Here is a 19,227-nt window from a genome sequence, read left to right on the forward strand (position 1 = left end):
TCAGATCCATATACAATGGCAACTAGAGCTAATCCAGTAACACTCTACCCTCTTTCTAAACAACAGTGCCTTCCCAGCTTATAAAGATTTGAGCATCTCTCAGGTCCATAAAAAGTTAGGCATTTTCTAAGGAGCCACAATTTCCATTCCTTCAGTTCAGAGAGACTCTAAATGGTAGAACTAAACAGGCTAAAGTTGCCAGGAACCATGTCATCTTCTAGTTGCAAAATATTCTATTGCTTACACTTTATAAAATGATTAACAGCTTGGCCATGCTTACCGTCTACAAACATGAACTTAATGACATCATTAGAATCTTCCAATTGGCCACATACATAAACCCAAAGAAGAAAGCTAACAGTTTTCCCACTACCTGTCACTCTGGTTATTGATAAGTGTGTATGCATTTCTCTCAACTGCCTGGTTCTCCCTTGTGTAATTTTAAAATAAATCATCTTCATTAAATGGAGAGAAACTCAGAAAGTACAACTGACCAGCAATCACATGCTTTGCTGCCGTCCAAACCCAGCCAATTCTCCAGCCACTATTTCTGCTCATGGGACCACCAGAGACTAAATGGAATATTTTCATCCCCTGCCAGGAACACATGCCAGTATTTACTAGTACTTATGCAAAATAATTTTCCAGAATCATTTTTCAAAAACTGAATGCTCAGTTGACTTATAAAGTCTAAGATGGATTAATAGGAAAGAAATAGACAGTCCCAGATGCACAAGTTATCAATTTTATGCACAGGATGAGTAAGCCTTATATATTTCAACTAAGCTAGAATTACAATATCCCCATTTCTCTCAGGAGAAATAGTGGCTGATGTAAAAATGAAGACATGCTTTGTTTTACTTGCATAACAAGAAGTATTTTTGGCTGGATTAAAATGATTGGCATGAAGGCTTAAAGATGCTGCCTTACCAACTGATATGTCACCAGTTCTAATCCATGTATACTTGACCATGGGGGGGCTGAATGATATAAGATGGTCTTTTCATCCATTTATTTATTTGCTTATTTGTTCATTAAACCAAAATTTATTGAGCCCTAACCATGCGTAAGGCATTGTACTAGGACCTTTGAATTAAAAGATAAAGAGGAAAGTCTCCCTTCTTGCAAGGGACTCATAATCTAGTCCCTTTACTGTCCTCATATGTATTATCTTTGTTTCGGTCAGGGTTTTTAGATTATAAGCAACAGAAACCTTCTCCAGCTAGCTTACAAATATGAAAGTCTTCAAAAGGGTGAGGGACTGCTCATCAAATCTAAAGCCAAGGCAAAGAACAAGGTCTCAGAAAGAATAAGAGCCAACTTACGGGTTTCTAGGTTGTAAGAAAAAATACAGGCCGGGCGCGGTGGCTCACGCCTGTAATCCTAGCTCTGGGAGGCCGAGGCGGGTGGATCGCTCGAGGTCAGGAGTTCGAGACCAGCCTGAGCAAGAGTGAGACCCCGTCTCTACTAAAAATAGAAAGAAATTATCTGGCCAACTAAAAATATATATACAAAAAAATTAGCCGGGCATGGTGGCTCATGCCTGTAGTCCCAGCTACTCGGGAGGCTGAGGCAGTAGGATCGCTTAAGCCCAGGAGTCTGAGGTTGCTGTGAGCTAGGCTGATGCCACGGCACTCACTCTAGCCCGGGCAACAAAGTGAGACTCTGTCTCAAAAAAAAAAAAAAAAAGAAAAAATACATACAGCTTTCAGATGGCTTCTCTCTAGATGAATGTTCTCTCATTATTTTTAGTCTTTGCCATACCACTTAAGATTTTAATTAGCTTATATTGTATCACACATCCAACCTTGCACCAGGGAAGACTTTATATTGTATCACATATCCAACCTTTTACCAGGAAAGACTTGAGTGAAAGACTCACCAAGATCATCCCAGAAGTAGAAACAGTTTCCAAACGCAAACCCAGGTACTCTTTCTAGAAGAACAGGGAATGGATGCTGGACAAGCAGAATGACCTTGTCCTGGTCTTTATCCGGCTCGTATCCCAGCGTGTACTTTCCCTATGACTAAGTCTACTTGATCCCCAACCCAAGGGCCAATCTTACCCTAGCCCTTGAGAGAGTTAACAGCTGGACAGCTCCAAAAATTAGTATCAGTTCATCTTTGCCTTAGGTCTCACTCAGCCCTTGCATCCAACTCTGCTAACTGGTTCCTGCACTGTTGCTGAGGACCTGAGTCCTGGAGATCACCTGAGCCTCAGTGCACCACCACCTCGGCATCCCTCATGCCCAGCATAGGAGCTTCTGCACAGGTGCTGAAGAATTGCCTGTGTTGGATGCATTTCCAGCACAGGGTCCTTGCTTCTTTCTCTACATTGCCACCCCTGCCCTGCTCACTTATCCAACTACTCCAGTCCCTCCCAAACTAGGGCCCCGCCTCGAATTCCCAGGCCTGACTTCCCACCTTACTTCCACCCAAAAACTGGAATTCTACACTTGAATCTGGACTATAAAACTGGGTGGTTAAGCAGCAACATTTTTAAGTCAGAAAAGCTAAATGATCTTGAATGTATTATACCTTGCTGAACCTCAGCTCCTCATCTGCAATGTGGATACAATAATATTTACCTCATTAGGTCATTATGGGCAGTAAATGAGATTAAGTATTTTAAAATTACTTAGAAAAGTATCTCCAGATAGTAAAATGCTTAATAAATAACCCTTGATCCTGTCATCAAACATGTTTCAAAATTTTACTTATTAATGTCATATTCTTGCTATTTGACTCCCTGGGTTTCAAAGCCCTGCTTATATTCACCCCCAAGCCTTGACTGCTGCCATGCTTCAACCTTGTATTTCCCACACTTTGGACTGGCCCCAGCAGTTGCTACCCAGACTCCCCATGGGTGGCTGCGGCCCACCCTCCCTGCACGGCATCCTCTTGGTTCACCTCAGCCCCTGCAAACCAAGTTCAGCTTGATGGGCTCAGGCACAATCTCCCCCTCGGCCTTCTCCCTCTTTGCAGCCTGAGAGGCCTGGCCAAGGGACATGGCCCTTCTGATTTACTCATTCTCATTAGCACTGTTGTAGAAACATCTGGTCTGCTTCCAGAGAACCAACCCTCCTGGGACCACTCAATACTCACCAGATTGCTTTGCAAGTTCAGATGGATTTTTGTTTTGTTGTTATTGTTTTTGCTACAATTATTTGGATGAATCCTTAGTTACCTAAATCCTGGAAAGGCTTTTTGCTCTCTTCAGCAAATAGTTTATCTAAACATATTGATCACTTTCTATGTGCCAAGCACTCAGGTAAGCACCAGAGGCAGAGAGATGCATAAGACGCAATCCTGCATCCTACTAAGAGATGATGTCAACACAGAAGAATCACAGACAGAGATGCCATTGTTAGTCATCTCCTTCCATTTAAATGGACAAGCAGTGTTGACACTGCTAGCTTAAAAGTTAATTCTAAACTGACATCACTGAGGTTGGGTTCTAGAATACTCTTTGTCGATTACATTTGTAGAGAAGTGCACCAATCATAAGTGCAAAACTCAATGAATCTTCACATCCAGCACCCAGATGAAGAAATGGAACATTGTCAGAATGACAGCACCCCTCCCATGCTCCCTCCCGTCTCTCCCCACCACTGGGAACCACTGGCCTGATGTTGGGCAGATGCACACAGCGTGCACTCTTGTGTGATTGGCTTCTGCCATTCATCATTATGGTTGTGAGGTTCATCCATGTGATTGCATGTAGCTTTAGTCCATTCATTCTCATTTCTGCATAGTACTCTTTTATAGGAGTATTTTACACTTTACTTATTCACTTTCCCTAAATGGACATTCTGTTTCTGGTTTGTGGCATTATGAATACTATTGCTATGAACATCCCAGCACATTGTGTTTTGGTTGACACCTGTACTCTTTCTGTTGAGTTTACAATTAGGAGTGGAGTTGCTAGGTCATAGCACATGTGTATATTCAGCTTTAATAGATATTTCCCAATGGTTCTACTCTCTGTGTGTGTTTTTAAAGATGCTACTATTCTAGAGAAACAGCAGTTCTTTCATGGAGGCCTACTCTGTGGGATCTAAGGAGCTGATTCTAGGCCCTGCACTCCTAGTTCTCAGTTCAGTTCTCTTTGTGTTTCCTCTTTGTGCTCAGGGGAGACTGTTTTTATTGCCTGCTGGGCAGGTGCAAAATGCCAGCATCAAATCGAGAGTTTATGTACTCCCCTGGAAAGCTGGTGGAGATTCCTCGGGACCTAGAGGATAGTTTGCCCTGGGCTTCAGGAGCCTTCTGCGTCAAGGGAAGGAGGATTTATTTGATCACAGATATGGCATGGGACGGCTGGGGTGAAAAGAGTTGGGTCACAACACCAGCACACAGAATCCAAAAACAGGCCCCTAAGGCCTGAGAACAGCTTGGCCAGATATTGAGGAATAAGTCAAGAGCAAGCAAGCAAGATGGAACTATAGAACAGCCAAGGGGAAGGCAGTTTGGGAAAATACCTCAGTTCATGGACTATATAAAAAAACATACCTAGTGGCTGAGTTGCCAGAACCCTTCTCCAAGTTGTCAAACCTTTGAAACATCTGTGTCCACTGGGACAATCCACTTAGAAAGCAACATAGCAATAGATAATGATCCATTAGATATTTATGCCTCTTAGTGCAATAATCCACTTCTGAGAATTATTATCCGACTACTATTCAATACAGAAAACAGAAAATCAAATCTATTAACCTGTTCATTATAGGTATATTTATATTTTTAAGAAAACAAAAAAATGGGGAACATCCTAAATGTCCAACAGTAGCAGACAGTATATCAGTTTGATTGATTATAAACTATTAAAACTAATTAAAATTAAATTTCCTTGCAAATTTATTTAAATTAAAATTTCAGGATACAAAATTGTACAGACATTGAGATTACAATGAAATAAACATGCACATGAACATGGACAGAAATTGAAAAGGAATAGGACATAGCTAACACTTATGCCCAGTCTACACTGGTACTGTTCTGTTTTATACAAATTAATGCATCCTCCTAACAACTTTATGGGACAGGTAGTATTATCAACTCCATTTTACAGGTGAGGAAACTAAGCCACAGAGAGCTAAACTGTCCAAGTTAGGAAGTGACAGAGCTCAAGTATTTTGACTTCCAACTCCTTAAAACTTAAAGCCCTTATCATGAAAATATGAGTCATAAGAGGAAGGGGGCTATCAAATTTTCCCAGCTTTTATTTCTCTTAAAATCTTTATAACTAAATCAGATATGACAAACATGTTTTGAGCCTTTATTCAGTCTCTTGTACGGAGCCTAAATTCTTCCTCAGACATCATTTCACTAAGTGTTTACAAGAACCTAATGCCATTGGGACTACTGTCTTTAGAGATTAAAAAATGAGTGATGTTAAATCTAATTTTTGATAGAAACCTCAAGTAAACCCAAGAGAACAAAACCTACAGGCTTCCATAAATCCATAGGGGAAGTGAGTGTACCACAGAGAAACTCATTCTCAGGAGGAGCAAAGTCAAGCGTCTCTTCCTTTGAGAAAAGCCACCAGAGGTAAGTAGAGACGTGAATGTATGACAAAGAAGGCCTGCTTTCCGCTAGAGGGTGGCCAAACCGTAGGCAAATTTCATAGCATAAAACTAAGTAACAAGAGCAAATTATCTGAAGGATATAAAATGGCCGCTAGAGGGAGAGGACAACAAATGGTTAATTAGGGATGTTTGGTTTTCCTTGTGGTCACTGCCAATAAACACACTAAACAATCACTGAGGATGTGAGCTCCATGACTATGGAAAGGGATTATAGGAAGATTCCTTGAGGGTCTAAATTTAAAAACCTTTGGTCTTTAAATCAGGCGGAGATAAGAGAGACTTTCTGAGTGCTGCCATACCAAGATTCTTCCAGGCCTAGCATTTGGGCATTATGCATTAGACCTGGATCACACGCCTCACTTAGTGTTGAAATTATTGAGCACTGTATACATACACGCACACATATATACACACATATTCATATATGTAAATACAAACACATACAAATAAATGGTTTGTGGATGTGAAAGTAGCTAGAGTTATAAAATGCAAAGAACATCACCCTCCACGTAGATTGCCAAGACCACCAACTTCTGACATGTCTCCACACAATTACATGAGTGACTTGTGGAGTTTCAGCACCAACCAACATCTTTGTCTCCTTTATATCTTTTCTTCTAACATGTTGGTTCAAAAGGAAGCCAGCACACAAGTAACTTTACACTGGGTCCAAGGCAAAGCTTGGCCCATCCTAGAAATCAAACCTGCCTCCAGCTTCTGCCCTAACACACGTCTGTCTGTCTCAGTCACCATGGCATCCCTAGAATACAGTGCAGTGCCTGGCACATAGTAGGCACTCACTGTAGAATAAACTACTGTCAGATGACAAACGAGAAAGAAGAGCCATATTCCCGCCCGCCAGCAGCTCAAGAGCACTTCAGGAAATGGTGACTGGAGTTAAGAGAGGAGCCCACCAGATTACACCATACGTACATGTGCCCAAGTGCACAGTGCAGACATTTTGCACACTAGGGGTACAGCAAGCGGAAGGGTTTGTGCAGAGGGAGGCTGGTGAGAGGGTGGGAACAGCCCTGGCCCTAGAGTGGCAGATGTTACCCCAGTGATGCTTGCAGCCAACCCTGGGTACTTGGCAAGTCTCCTCACGTCTCTGAGGCTCTCAATGAGCATCAAAGAGTCACAGCACAGACTGGAAAGCACTTAAAATCCAAGAATGTTAGAGCTGGAAAGAAATTATTTAATCCAACGCTCTTGTTTTATAATAAGGAAACTGAGGCTGAGAGAATTTAAACATTTCTCCCAAGATCATGGCTGTTTCTGGAGGAGCCAAACCTAGGAATACTGTCTTTGTAGCACAGTGGACATTTTACTCCATCTCAGTGGCAGGCACCAGAGAGCATCTATGCGGCAAAGGTGTAGACTCAGCAGAGTCAATGCCACTAACTTGCTAGAAATGGCCAAGGAAAAAAGGCAGTGGATCTTGTTCCCTACTGTAGACATAGCCCAGAGGCAGGCACAATATAAAATCCTACAGGCAGACCTGGAATATATAAATCAGAACAATTGGGTATAATAATGCAACTATCAATGGTTAGCCCTACAGAAAGCCATTTCCTTGAGAGGAAAGGGGAATAAAAAGAAAGCTTTGTTACACATTGCACTCAAACCTGGTGAAAACATCAAAATAATCTCATTAAAGACTAACACACTCAAGACAGACAAAAGGAGTTCACAACAGTCTTAAAAATCTGTTTAAGGAATTTCACTTAATCCTCTCCTTCAGTAGACTTTTTTTTAATTTGCCTGTAGGCTAATGCTTACATTGTTTTATTTAGGGCAAGGGCCTGTCCCTGCAAATAGTCGTTTAAATAAATGTTCCTCCCATGACCTGAAAGGACCAGTTGGTATTGATCGAATCAAGCCTTTCCAGTTCATCTGGTGACAACTCTTTCTGAAAACCTCCGAAGGTGACCTCTCTCCTCATTTTTTAATAAGCAGTACTTTCTTTTAGACTAGGATGTAATAAACAAGGTCACTTTTAACACCAAAGAAACATTTACATAAACCGACAGCATCAAGGATATGCAATTAAAAAAAATGAATAGTTAATGAGCCTGCAAAATTATACGCACCCCTTCCCGGAGCAAATCTTACTGAATGATGAGTGATGGAGTTTTCCATGGTTGAATTTCTTTTTTAATTGAGTAAATAAGCTAAGGTAAGAATTAAAGCATAAATTAAAGCATAAAAATATAGACAATATATGAGAGAAATTGGGGGGATGAACATGTTCTAATAAAACAGCAGAAAGATTTGTGTTGCTGGATTTTTAAAATATTCGTGTCTCCTTTACATGTAACATCATGTGTGCATGTGTGCATGCACATGTGCCCACATAAACATACCAAACAAGCTGTGATGTTGGCCTTGGGGTTCCTTCTGCCTATATCCCTGCACTCTCCATAGTCATTCCTCACTGCTCCCACTGAGAAAAAACATATACTTCAGTTTGTGAATTTGTCATCCACTAGCTGTGGTGGACGCATTACTGGATCCAATTCTTCACCCATCCTTGCACTCTCAATGTGTGTTCAGCCCTGGGACTCACTTTGGCCAATAGAGTAGAGCAGATGAGATGCTACGGCCAGTTCCAATCCAGTGTCTTAAAATGCCTTGCAAGTTTCTGCTTGCCCTCTCGGACCTCTGCCACTGCCATGCAAAGAGCCTGCCCAGGGTAGCCTGCTGGTCTAAGAGGAGGATGAGGGATACACAGAGCAGAAGAAAACTGGCCAAGCCCATCCTAGAGGGACCATGGGAGCCAGCCAAGATTAGCAGAGCCACCCAGCCAAGCCTAGCCAAGTTCAGTTGACCCACAGCTGACCCACAGGTTCATGAGCTATAATAAGAATATTATAATAATAATAACTAGTAACATAATATTACATTATATTATATAATAGCTATAATAATAATAACTGTTGTTTTAAGCTCCTGAGTTTTAGAATGACTTATTACACAGAAATAGCCAATAGATACATAGTCATGCATTGCATAACAACCTTTTCAGTCAACAACAGACCACATATACAAGGGTGGTTCCATAAGATTAAAATACCTTATTTTTACAATACCTTTTCTATGTTTAGATACACAAATACTTACTACTGTGTTACGATTGCCTATAATATTCAGCACAGTAACATGCTGCACTGGTTTGTGGCCTAGGAGCAATAGGCTACACCACAAAGCCTGGGTGTGTAGCAGGCTTTACCACCTAGGTTTGTGTTAAGTACACTCTATGATGTTCACACAATGATGAAGTCACCTAACGATGCACTTCTTAGAACATATCCTATCATTAAGCGATGTATGACTATACTCAATTTGTTCAGAAATTCAACAAACAAGTGATGGAGAAGACGTTTCCCTGTCAGCACTTCACTTCTCCCATTTGTACACAGAAGCTAACACCAGTGGCTACCTTCCCCAGGGTACCATGAGGTTTAAATGCCCATAAGTTTCTTAAGCTAGAAAACTCACCCAGCTGAACACAAAGGATTATGCTATGATATGTTGAAAGATGAAAGAAACAGAAAGAAAGAGAGGAAGGAAAAGAAGGAGGGAGGGAGGGAAAGAGAGAAGGGGAAGACGAAGGAGGAAGAAGAGGAGGAGGAGGAGGAGGAAGAAGAAGAAAGGGAGGAAGGGAACAAAACCCCTCCACACTAGAGTCATTGTATTGCCTTAAAGGACACACAGTAAAGTGTGTGACTAAGTACGCACACCCACGTAGATAACTGAGGTATTTGTTAAGATCGATGGTGGTGACATCTCATTACAGATAATTCCCTTGCATAAGATATATTAATAGATTAAAGATACATCTGAATGCCCCAGAGAGGTAGTACTGCCTAGAAACTAGAATAGTGCTGTCTGCAAAATGAAGCCCAAATGTCTTCTTCGATTTGTTTGTTTTTTTTTTTTTTGAGACAGTGTCACTTTTTTGCCCGGGCTAGAGTGAGTGCCGTGGCATCAGCCTAGCTCACAGCAACCTCAAACTCCTGGGCTTCAGCGATCCTCCTGCCTCAGCCTCCCGAGTAGCTGGGACTACAGGCATGTGCCACCATGCCCGGCTAATTTTTTCTATATATATTTTAGTTGGCCAGATAATTTCTTTCTATTTTTAGTAGAGACGGGGTCTCGCTCAGGCTGGTCTCGAACTCCTGACCTCGAGCGATCCACCCACCTCAGCCTCCCAGAGAGCTAGGATTACAGGCGTGAGCCACCGCACCCGGCCCCTAATGTCTTCTTTCTGTCCAGGCCACAGCTAAGAAACCTCCTCTAGGATTCCTCCTCCAGCATCTGAGCAACCATCTCAGACTGCAGTGCAGTCCGGTGAATTACTGAGGCTGCCGTGTCCTTTGTTGAGGAGTGACAGGCACAGCAGAGATGCCTCGTACTTTACATTACGCAAGTGAAGTCGGGCTGAATCCTTATCTAATTACTAACCTGCCCTGCCCTCCACCTAGGGCCTCAGAGCCCAAATTGCTGATGAGATAACTGTTGGCCAGTCCACACTACAAAGAAAAATCATACCTCAGCTAAGCAGCCGTCACCTGAACGTTTAATTGATCAGAGAAAGCTCCATCAGGAAGAGTTGTGTGTGCCCCCCTTGACAAGTCCAAGCACAGAAAGAGACAAGGTCAGGTGTGTCTTTATCAATCAGAAATTGGCACCAACACATCAAGCTGGTAACTGAGAGAGGTGAGAAGGTTGGCGGCAGGGTTGCCAGAGGGTCTCTAGCCCAGTATGCAACACACGCACACAGACATACACGGAGGACTATCTATAGGCCAGGCAGCCTGTCTCCACCTGTCCACCACTGAATTGGAACTGATAATAAAAAACAAACAGGCTGTACCTTCAACCAGACACTCATCCACATGCAAGTAGAGCTAAGACATCAGATCTGTTCACCCTGTCAGCATCCTTTCCCTGTATCCCATGAAGCATTCCCTATGCAACATATAGCAATTAAAAGTGTCCACTGATAGCTCCCAGGTTCTCAGATAGAAAAGCACAAACTCTCACCCCAGAGAGTTTACCAAGTCTGGGTTTATGGAGATACATCGCTCGCACAATAGCGCTGAAAGGGGAAGCAAGGTGTTGCTCACACAGCTAGAGAAAAGGGACTTGTTCCCCGGGTGTCCTCCTGTGACTAGTGGAGGGAGGCTTTCTCCTTTCCTTTCACTCCCTTTGGTTAACTAACTCTTCTTTCACTAGGTAAATATTGTAATCAATCCTCTTATCCTTCCAGGAGAGTGGAGAGCATATCAGTCATTTACAATTTAATGTGCCTGTGATTAGATTATTTCTGTCAAAGAGGTGGCTGGTGAAAGAATGGCCATTTGGTTGTGCTGGTGGAAAGTTCAGTTTGGAGCATCAGACCATGCTTGGGAGGAGAGGGAACTTCTGAGTGCAGACTCCAGGCTTTCAGAGGTGTCTGGACCTGTACGGACCAGGAGGGGACAGCAAAGTCTGACATGGACAATGGCAGGGGAGCCATTTGCAATGCATCATGGGGGGTCTGCAAACCCAAGTCTTCTCTTAAAGGGCAAGTACTGGGAATAGTCACAGATATGCTCAGTTGTGCTCAGCTGTCTTGGTCAGGCCTGGAGCACCCACAGCCCTTGTGGCCACCGCAAGCAGCTGCCTCCATTTAACCCACTTTTGCCATCCAAATATTGTCATTTTCTAAGTGTGTCATGATGTGAAAAAGGTTAGGAAGCCCTGATGTAGCTTAATAGTGTAACAAAGTAATGGTCTTTTTTGAAAAAAAAAAAAAAAAGCACACAATCCCTATTTTTGCTATAGTTCACTACTTCAGGGTTTTTCCTGAAGCCCGGGAGCCTGGTTAGTCATCCAGCTTTCTACACCATTATAGCGCCTCCACCTTCTCATCTATGACATGAGAAGACTGCACTAGATGGTCTCTAAGGTTCCTTCTGGCTCAATATCTCTGCCATCTTCCTGACTGTCACATTCTGGAAATTTCTACCACTCCCATCCATGGTCTCATCCGAGGACTCAGCTTAAATGACACTTTCTCTGAGACAGACTGGTTTAAACCCCTTTGCTAGCTTGTGCTTCCCCTATGAAATGTCTGATGACACTTACAGTTATGTCATTTATTCATTCATGCAGCCAGGATTTGTTGAGGGAGGGTCTGTCCCGTAAGTGCACAGACTTGGGGACTGGACTGTGGATTCAAAGCCCAGTGCCACAGCTCACTGTGCATGTGACCTTGGGCAAGTTACTTAACTTCCACTTGCCTCACTTTCCTCAGTAAAGAAATGAAACTGGCCGGGCGCGGTGGCTCACGCCTGTAATCCTAGCTCTGGGAGGCCGAGGCGGGTGGATCGCTCGAGGTCAGGAGTTCGAGACCAGCCTGAGCAAGAGTGAGACCCCGTCTCTACTAAAAATAGAAAGAAATTATCTGGCCAACTAAAAATATATATACAAAAAAATTAGCCGGGCATGGTGGCTCATGCCTGTAGTCCCAGCTACTAGGGAGGCTGAGGCAGTAGGATCGCTTAAGCCCAGGAGTCTGAGGTTGCTGTGAGCTAGGCTGATGCCACGGCACTCACTCTAGCCCGGGCAACAAAGTGACACTCTGTCTCAAAAAAAAAAAAAAAAAAAAAAGAAATGAAACTAATAATCATGTCTACATCTCAAGATCGTTGTAAGGGTCAAGTGAGTCAGTGTTTGTAAGGCACAGTGCTTGGCATAAAGTAAGCACTCAGCAAGTCAGCAATCGAGATTGTAATGATTTCTTTCCACAGCACAGGATAAAGCTTCTATCCAATGCCATTCTACCATCAGGCTGTAATCCACATTTGCTTCTTTGGCACCTTAATCTTACTCTTCAGTGCCTAACACAAAGCCTGGCATATAATCATATAATAGAGGTTCAAAATGTTGGTTAAGGGAATTGATGGATACAAGTAGCTGTTTTGTTTTCAGTCCCATCAAATTTCCCTCTGTGCTAATTTCACAGTTTAAATTTTCTCCTGTTTAGCTTACACAGGAGCTTGCTTTGTTCTCTGCCTTTGCGGAGAACAAGACCAATTGTAAATTTCTCTGTTCACAAGAGAAATATTACCGTTTGGAGAAGTTGCCTGAATACTTTTCCCCAAACTTCTTTCTCCCAACGACCCAGTCTAATTGCCTCTTAAGGAATGAGTTTGGGTAGTCAAATATCATGACCCACAGAAGAGGAAAATTCAAAAATTTATGCACTGGATTTCCAGATGTGGACAACTCTTTATTTTTGCCTAAATGCTATTGACAATTTATGGTTGTCTTTGGAAAATCATTTGATAATGATCCAACTATCTAGAACCTCTTTACTTTATGCCTGTTAAAAGAAAAGAAAGTTATTACCCAGGAAAATTTCCAGACTGCCATAAAAGCAAAGCGATTGCTGCCAAGAACCATCTGCCATAAAAACTCCTCTAACGGCTTCTTACCTTCATGTATCTGTAAAGCACACTTTTTAAAATCAGGGAAGGCCATCAATCATCTCTTTTAAGGTTAACTGCAGAAGTTTAATACAGAAATTAAATATTATAAAATATGAAATAAGGAGTGTGGCATTCTAGAATTTGATGTGAGTGTCTCCCAGAGAGAACTACAAGTGCCAAGACTGTGAAAGCAGCAGCTGACATGTGGTGGGACCTTCTGCGAGTCCCCCTCTGCCCCTCAGCACCCACGTCTGCTGAAGGAGGGTGGCTGGTGGCAGTCTCCTGGATCTTAAGGGCTTTTTATGAGAATCAAATGCAATAAGAGAAGGGAGAGCACTTCGAAAAAATTAAACGTGACATGAAAATAAAAGACATAAACTTTCTTAATGAGTAAAGAAAAAAACCTGGGTTGGTAGTTCCACATTTATGTGACATTCAAAGCTTTTGTAATGAAGATGCAGCAAAATAAGAGGATTGGGCTCCAGGTCAGTGTTTCCTAAATCTGACCAAGCATCTGAATCCCTTAAAAAAACTCCCAAATCAGAATTTCCATAGAATGTGTGTGCTGGACCCGAGAATCTGTATTTCAGCAAACTTCCCAGGAAAGGCTGATGAATAAGGCTATTGGGGAAATACTGGGCTGGATGATTTTTAAGATCTTCTGTAGCTGGAGAAAAGAGAAAACCTGTCATCTGTGTTGTTATCTTTGTTAATGTCTGCCACCAAAACTAATGACTCCTGTGTCACATGGCAATCTGTGCTATTGCTCTGCCCAACCCCCACGTGTCAGAGGGAAGATCACATGCTGCCACTGGCATGCATGGCAGGGAAAAAAGGGAAGGTATCATTGGACATGGGGACAGATGTGTCCCTCTCCCTCCACCTGCACCCGCGGTTCCCACCTGAGAGCCAGCACCCCAGATATGGGGCACTTCACATTATGTCTACTATTGAAAAGATTCTAGTGGAAACTGGACATTTATCCAGAATAACTGAGCTACTGAGATTCCCTTTCTTCTCCCCTCCCTTCCTCCCACTTTCCTTCTCTTATCTTCTTTTAACGATCATCTGTGACATGCCTACTATGTGCCAGGTCCTGTGCTAAATGCTGGGGCTTCCACGCTGTGCCTGGTGCAGCTCTTGCTCTGGTAGGGCAGATCCAACATGATGGCCCCTGGGGATGATGCTACGAGGGAGGGCACTCGGCTGCAGAGCCCACAACAGAGGAATCTGACCCCATGTGGAAAATTGACGCATGAGATATAAAGGGGAGGAGGAATTGACTAGCAGAGTCAGTTACCTGCAAAGATAATCCAGGCAGAGGAAACAGTTTATACAGAGGTCCTACAGGACTAAGGCCAGGGTGGCCATCCCAGAGAAGGAGGGAAGAGGGGGTGGTGACATGTGGTGACACAGCAGAGTCATATCAATGCATTGTGGAGCATCCATTTGACACTTTGGACTTTATCACAGGAGCAGTGGGAAAGCATGAGAGGGATGTAAGCTATGCAGAGAAAGGAGTGGACCAGAGCACCCCAACTGCAGGGTGGGAGCAAGCGTGGAAACCAGGAGCCAATTAGAGCTACTAAGTCTGCCCACGTAACGTGGCCATGGCAGCAGCTATGGAGAGTGGGGGACGTGGACAGTTCGGATAGATAAAACTAACAAGAAATGAATTTGAGTTTTTATTAGGAAAAAAAATAAAATCCTAATATATTTGGTTTGGCAAGAGAGCAGGTCACTGGTTGGAGGAATCCGAAATGTCGTTGCAGTAAGAAGTTTGAGAAATTGTGACATCATCCAACTTCTTATACAGACAAGGAAGCTCTGACCCAGAGACATTAAACAACTTGTTTAAGATCACAGGTCTAGAACACTTTCTGTGCCTCAGAATCGGTATAGGTGATAATCAAGGCAGAGAAATTAAACCAGTTGGGGCCAGACTCAGACTCAGGCTGATAACAGGCTCTGCAAAGCTGTTGGAAAGAAAAGAAATATGTTCAGTGGCCCTCAGGCCCTCAGCAGGCCTGGAACTGATAAAGTTTCATGCTATTGCACAGCGCCGTGAAAACAAAGATTGTGCAAAGAAGGAAGCCAATGGCACTGTCTCCAAATATAAGGACTGCAGCCTCCTCCTTTCTCCCAGCCACGGAGTCAAACGGCACTGTGTCCAGGACAAATGCAAGTCAACCAGACCTTGCTCACACTCCCTCAGGACACCTCTACCCACTCATGGGGGCCTCTCACACCTACTATCCCAGATGTGTTCCTGGGGCTGATGGAGCACAGCTGGATGCACGGAGCCCCCACCTCCACCCCAAGCAAGTCTTGGGACTTTGCAGATAATGACACAAATGGAGGCAAAAGGCTTCCCCTGGTGTGCATTACACTCACCCTCAGCCAAAAAGATGAGCACAGCGAACGGCGTGAGAGACCCCGCGTGATATCTGAAACAACGCTCCCCTCGTACAGATTGATATGGTGGCTGCCACAAGATTAATTGTATTTTTCCTGGAACAAAGCTGGAAATCACTCAAAGGGTAATAAATGCTGAAATCTGTCTATGCTCTGCCAAAATTTCAGACAAAAAGCCAATAAGGCAATTTTTACTTTACGTGCTTGAATGGATTTTTTTTTTAAACAGATCCATGCTGAAGGCAATGGACTAGATCAGCCCAGGAGTTCAAAAGAGACAGCTCACTTTGGTTTAAAGAGTGAATTCTCCAGGGTCAGCTGTACTTCAAACCACATATTGGCATATACCACCCAAGGGAACCCATAGGCTACATTTCTTTGCTAAATTCTATATAAAAATAATGGCTTACCAGGTGCGTGGACAACACAGAGGTTTCTAAGGTCACCTTCTCTTAGAATAAAGAAGGCAAGAATGTGAAGTTTATGGGGGTAGAACAGAGAAACGTGTTAGCCACAGCTACTTTGGGTTTTGAAAATATTTCAAAGGCTGATATTGCAAAACCTCATCTTGGAACCAGACCAAAGCCTTTCGGGGCTCCCTCAGGGTTAAGTAGATGGTGATAATAACCTATGTCATATGTATAAAGCAATTTATAGGTTATAAAGAATTTTCATACATTATCACATTTATCCTCCCAACAACCCTGTGAGCTGGGCATTATTAATCTCACTTTACAGGTGAGGAAACTAAGGATCAGCTATTTTAAACTGGCTTATAGAAATGCATTAGAAGGAATAATTGGACATGTAGGTAAAGACTCCTAAACATACAACTGGGTTTACATCTAAACACAGTCCAGGCTCCAGCAGAAATTAGATGGCAAACTCGAAATAGAATAATCTTAAGAGGTTTTATAAGTAACTACTTACACAAGTGAGGGACAGGTGTAGAAAGTACACAAGGCATAGGCTGGTCTTCCAGGATGAACAGTGTGGCTGTTACATTTCTAGCCTGAAGGGGTATAGAAAGGAGGAGATGCCAGAACTAGGAGAGAAAAAGAGACATCTGAAGAGACTCTGTGGCCTGCAGTCAAAGCAGGCAGTGGAGCTGGGAAAAGAGACAAACCAATCACCTGGGTCCCAAATTGGCCAGAACTAAACAGAAGTCAGAGGGCAAAAGAGCAACTGACGAAAACCATATGTCTGAGCTCCCGGAGCAGAAAACAGGGCAGAGAAAGATAAGGAACAAATCTGCAGGGGCACGTGGAAGATCTCCAACCCAGATGTCCTCAAAATGTTATTTATCATTAAAACCCAACCCATACACCCAACACTTAGAGATCAGTTAAATATACAGTGGTTCACACAAACGGCAGAATATTTGTTTATCCATGAAAAACCATTTTAATACTCGATGAATAATGATAACAGAAAGTAAGCTCATAACATCATAGAAACTCAGAAAAGCCACATTTAAAAAAAAAAAAACCTCCACACATAGTATGATTCTGAATGTGCTCAAAACAAAGAAAGCTGGAAGGAAAGACATGGAAATGTTAATGTGTCTAAGTATTACTTCTGGGTTGCAGAATTAGTGTTTTTGTTACTGTTGTTGCCATTTTTTTTCGTTGTATGTGTCTCTGTTTTTTTTCAAATGTTCTTTAAAGAGAATATATTGTCATCATATCATCATAATCTGGAAAAATACACATTTTACTTAAAGCAGATTGTTTTAAACTCTTAACAAATTCTGAAAAATAAAATGTTAAAAATCCTTGGCTCCAGCTAACTCTTGAATCTTCAACATAAGTAAAAACAGGAAGAAAAAATCATCTATTTTTCTATTGATATCAAATGATGTGCTGGTTATTCTTAGAACAGCTCAAAGTCAGTTGTTTGTTTTATATCTCCATAACAATCCTGTGACAAAAGAATCATCACCTCCTTTTACAGGCAAGATGACCAAGGCTTACAGAATTGTATCCCCCATACAAGGTCATGCTGCTAGAGAGTGATAGAGCTAGGATTTGAACTAGATTGTCTGATTCCAAGGTCAATGCTCATTCTAAGGAGCTGGGCCGTCTGCCTAAGAGGCTTTTGTACTCCCAGGAGCTCTGTCCCATAGAAACAGTCTCTCTGTGATCATCAGGATTCTAAAGAACTATCCTCCAGCAGACATTTCCCAAGCACTTCTTGGGCATCCTGACCCAACAATACAGATCTAGAAGTTCCATGGAGCACAAAAGAACACATCCTGGTCTGGCGGTCCATTCATAAAGTCTTTACAGTGATGCACTTGCTGATCTCAACATTACACAGGCTAAGATGTATTGAGCACTGACTACACGCCAGTCACTGAGCAACATGCTTTTATACACATCTCATTTTATCCTCACAACCTTCTGGGACAAATCTCTCACTATCTCTGTCTTATCCAGGACCATCAAGTCCAGAGAATTTAAGTAACTTGCCCAAGACCAAACAGCTAAGTAAATGGCAGACTGGGATGTGAATGCAGATTTGTCTGACCATGAGCCGCAGTCTCTTGGGGCTTATTAATCAGATGGTGAGATAGGCCATGCTTATTTGAGAAAGTACAGGATAATAAATCAGCCATACTTACTAGGACTTAATAATAATGTCTCCCACTGGCTTTTATGATACTCAAAATCCTGCCACGAGGACATGATTCTACCCTTCCCTAGTGTGAGTTAGGTGCCGCTCCCCTATGCTGGAAATGTAGTCTGCCTGTGTGCCCAGGAAGAAGAGGAGGGCATAGACATTGATGAGCATTTGCAGTGTTTGCCACAGACAGAAAAGCAGCTCCTCCTCTGAGTCCTCAATCCAAGAGCTCATTCCTGGGTGGCACAAGGAGCAGAGGCTCCCAGCATGGTCTAGCCATGGGCGTAAATTAGCCTCCACTCAAATCCCGTTACAGAAGAGCCCCACAAGGAGGCTGGTCCCCAGTGCCATGGGCAGCCCAGTACAAAGCCATTAAAACTTCTCAAAGAGCCCCAGCCACAGAATTCTCAGCTTTGTCTTTCCTAGTTACAGGAGATCATGAGAATTAACTAGTAGATATGTTTACTGCCCTTCACGTGCCCACACCCTGGGGAATGGCAGAAGGTCCACTCAGATTAGCTCTCATTCCCGCTTCTCTCTCTCACCCTCCACTCCCCTCCGGAGCCAGAGTTTACTCTTCCCCCCACAGGGCAGCTGTACATTAAGATTCCATTTCACAGTGGGGTGAAAAGATAAGATGTATCTTAATTTACCTGGTGTTCTGCCTGCCTAGCTTACTTAGATTTTCGGCCTGCTGAGAAGGAATTGGGTCTAGCTTAATGATCAGTTCAACACTTAACCTGTTGCTGACACTTGAATGTGTTCTAACCCTGGTTAAAATTCAGGGACAGCATTTAGGCAGGTAGACTGCGGGTAGGAGATCCTGGCTGGCCCTCTGTCATTACTTGATTTTCTGCCCAGCAAAGTCAAGAAAATAAGACTTGGAATGAGATTAAGTCTGAACTTCAAAAATGTCATTCCTTGAATTCCAACTACTGGTTTTAATGCTTTTTGGCATGGGTGAGCCCCCATATTTCTAGCCTGACACCCAAGCTTTGCGGTTCCTACAGCTTCCAGGAGCTTAGTGGTTCTCTGCTGCCTACCTTCTACAAATTATTAGAAATTAATTTGACTTGGTTCAGCATTATCTGACAATTGCACTGACCCCCCTGTGAACCTTTCTGGCT

Source organism: Lemur catta, chromosome 8, assembly GCF_020740605.2.
Source record: "Lemur catta isolate mLemCat1 chromosome 8, mLemCat1.pri, whole genome shotgun sequence".
Classification (NCBI taxonomy): domain Eukaryota; kingdom Metazoa; phylum Chordata; class Mammalia; order Primates; family Lemuridae; genus Lemur; species Lemur catta.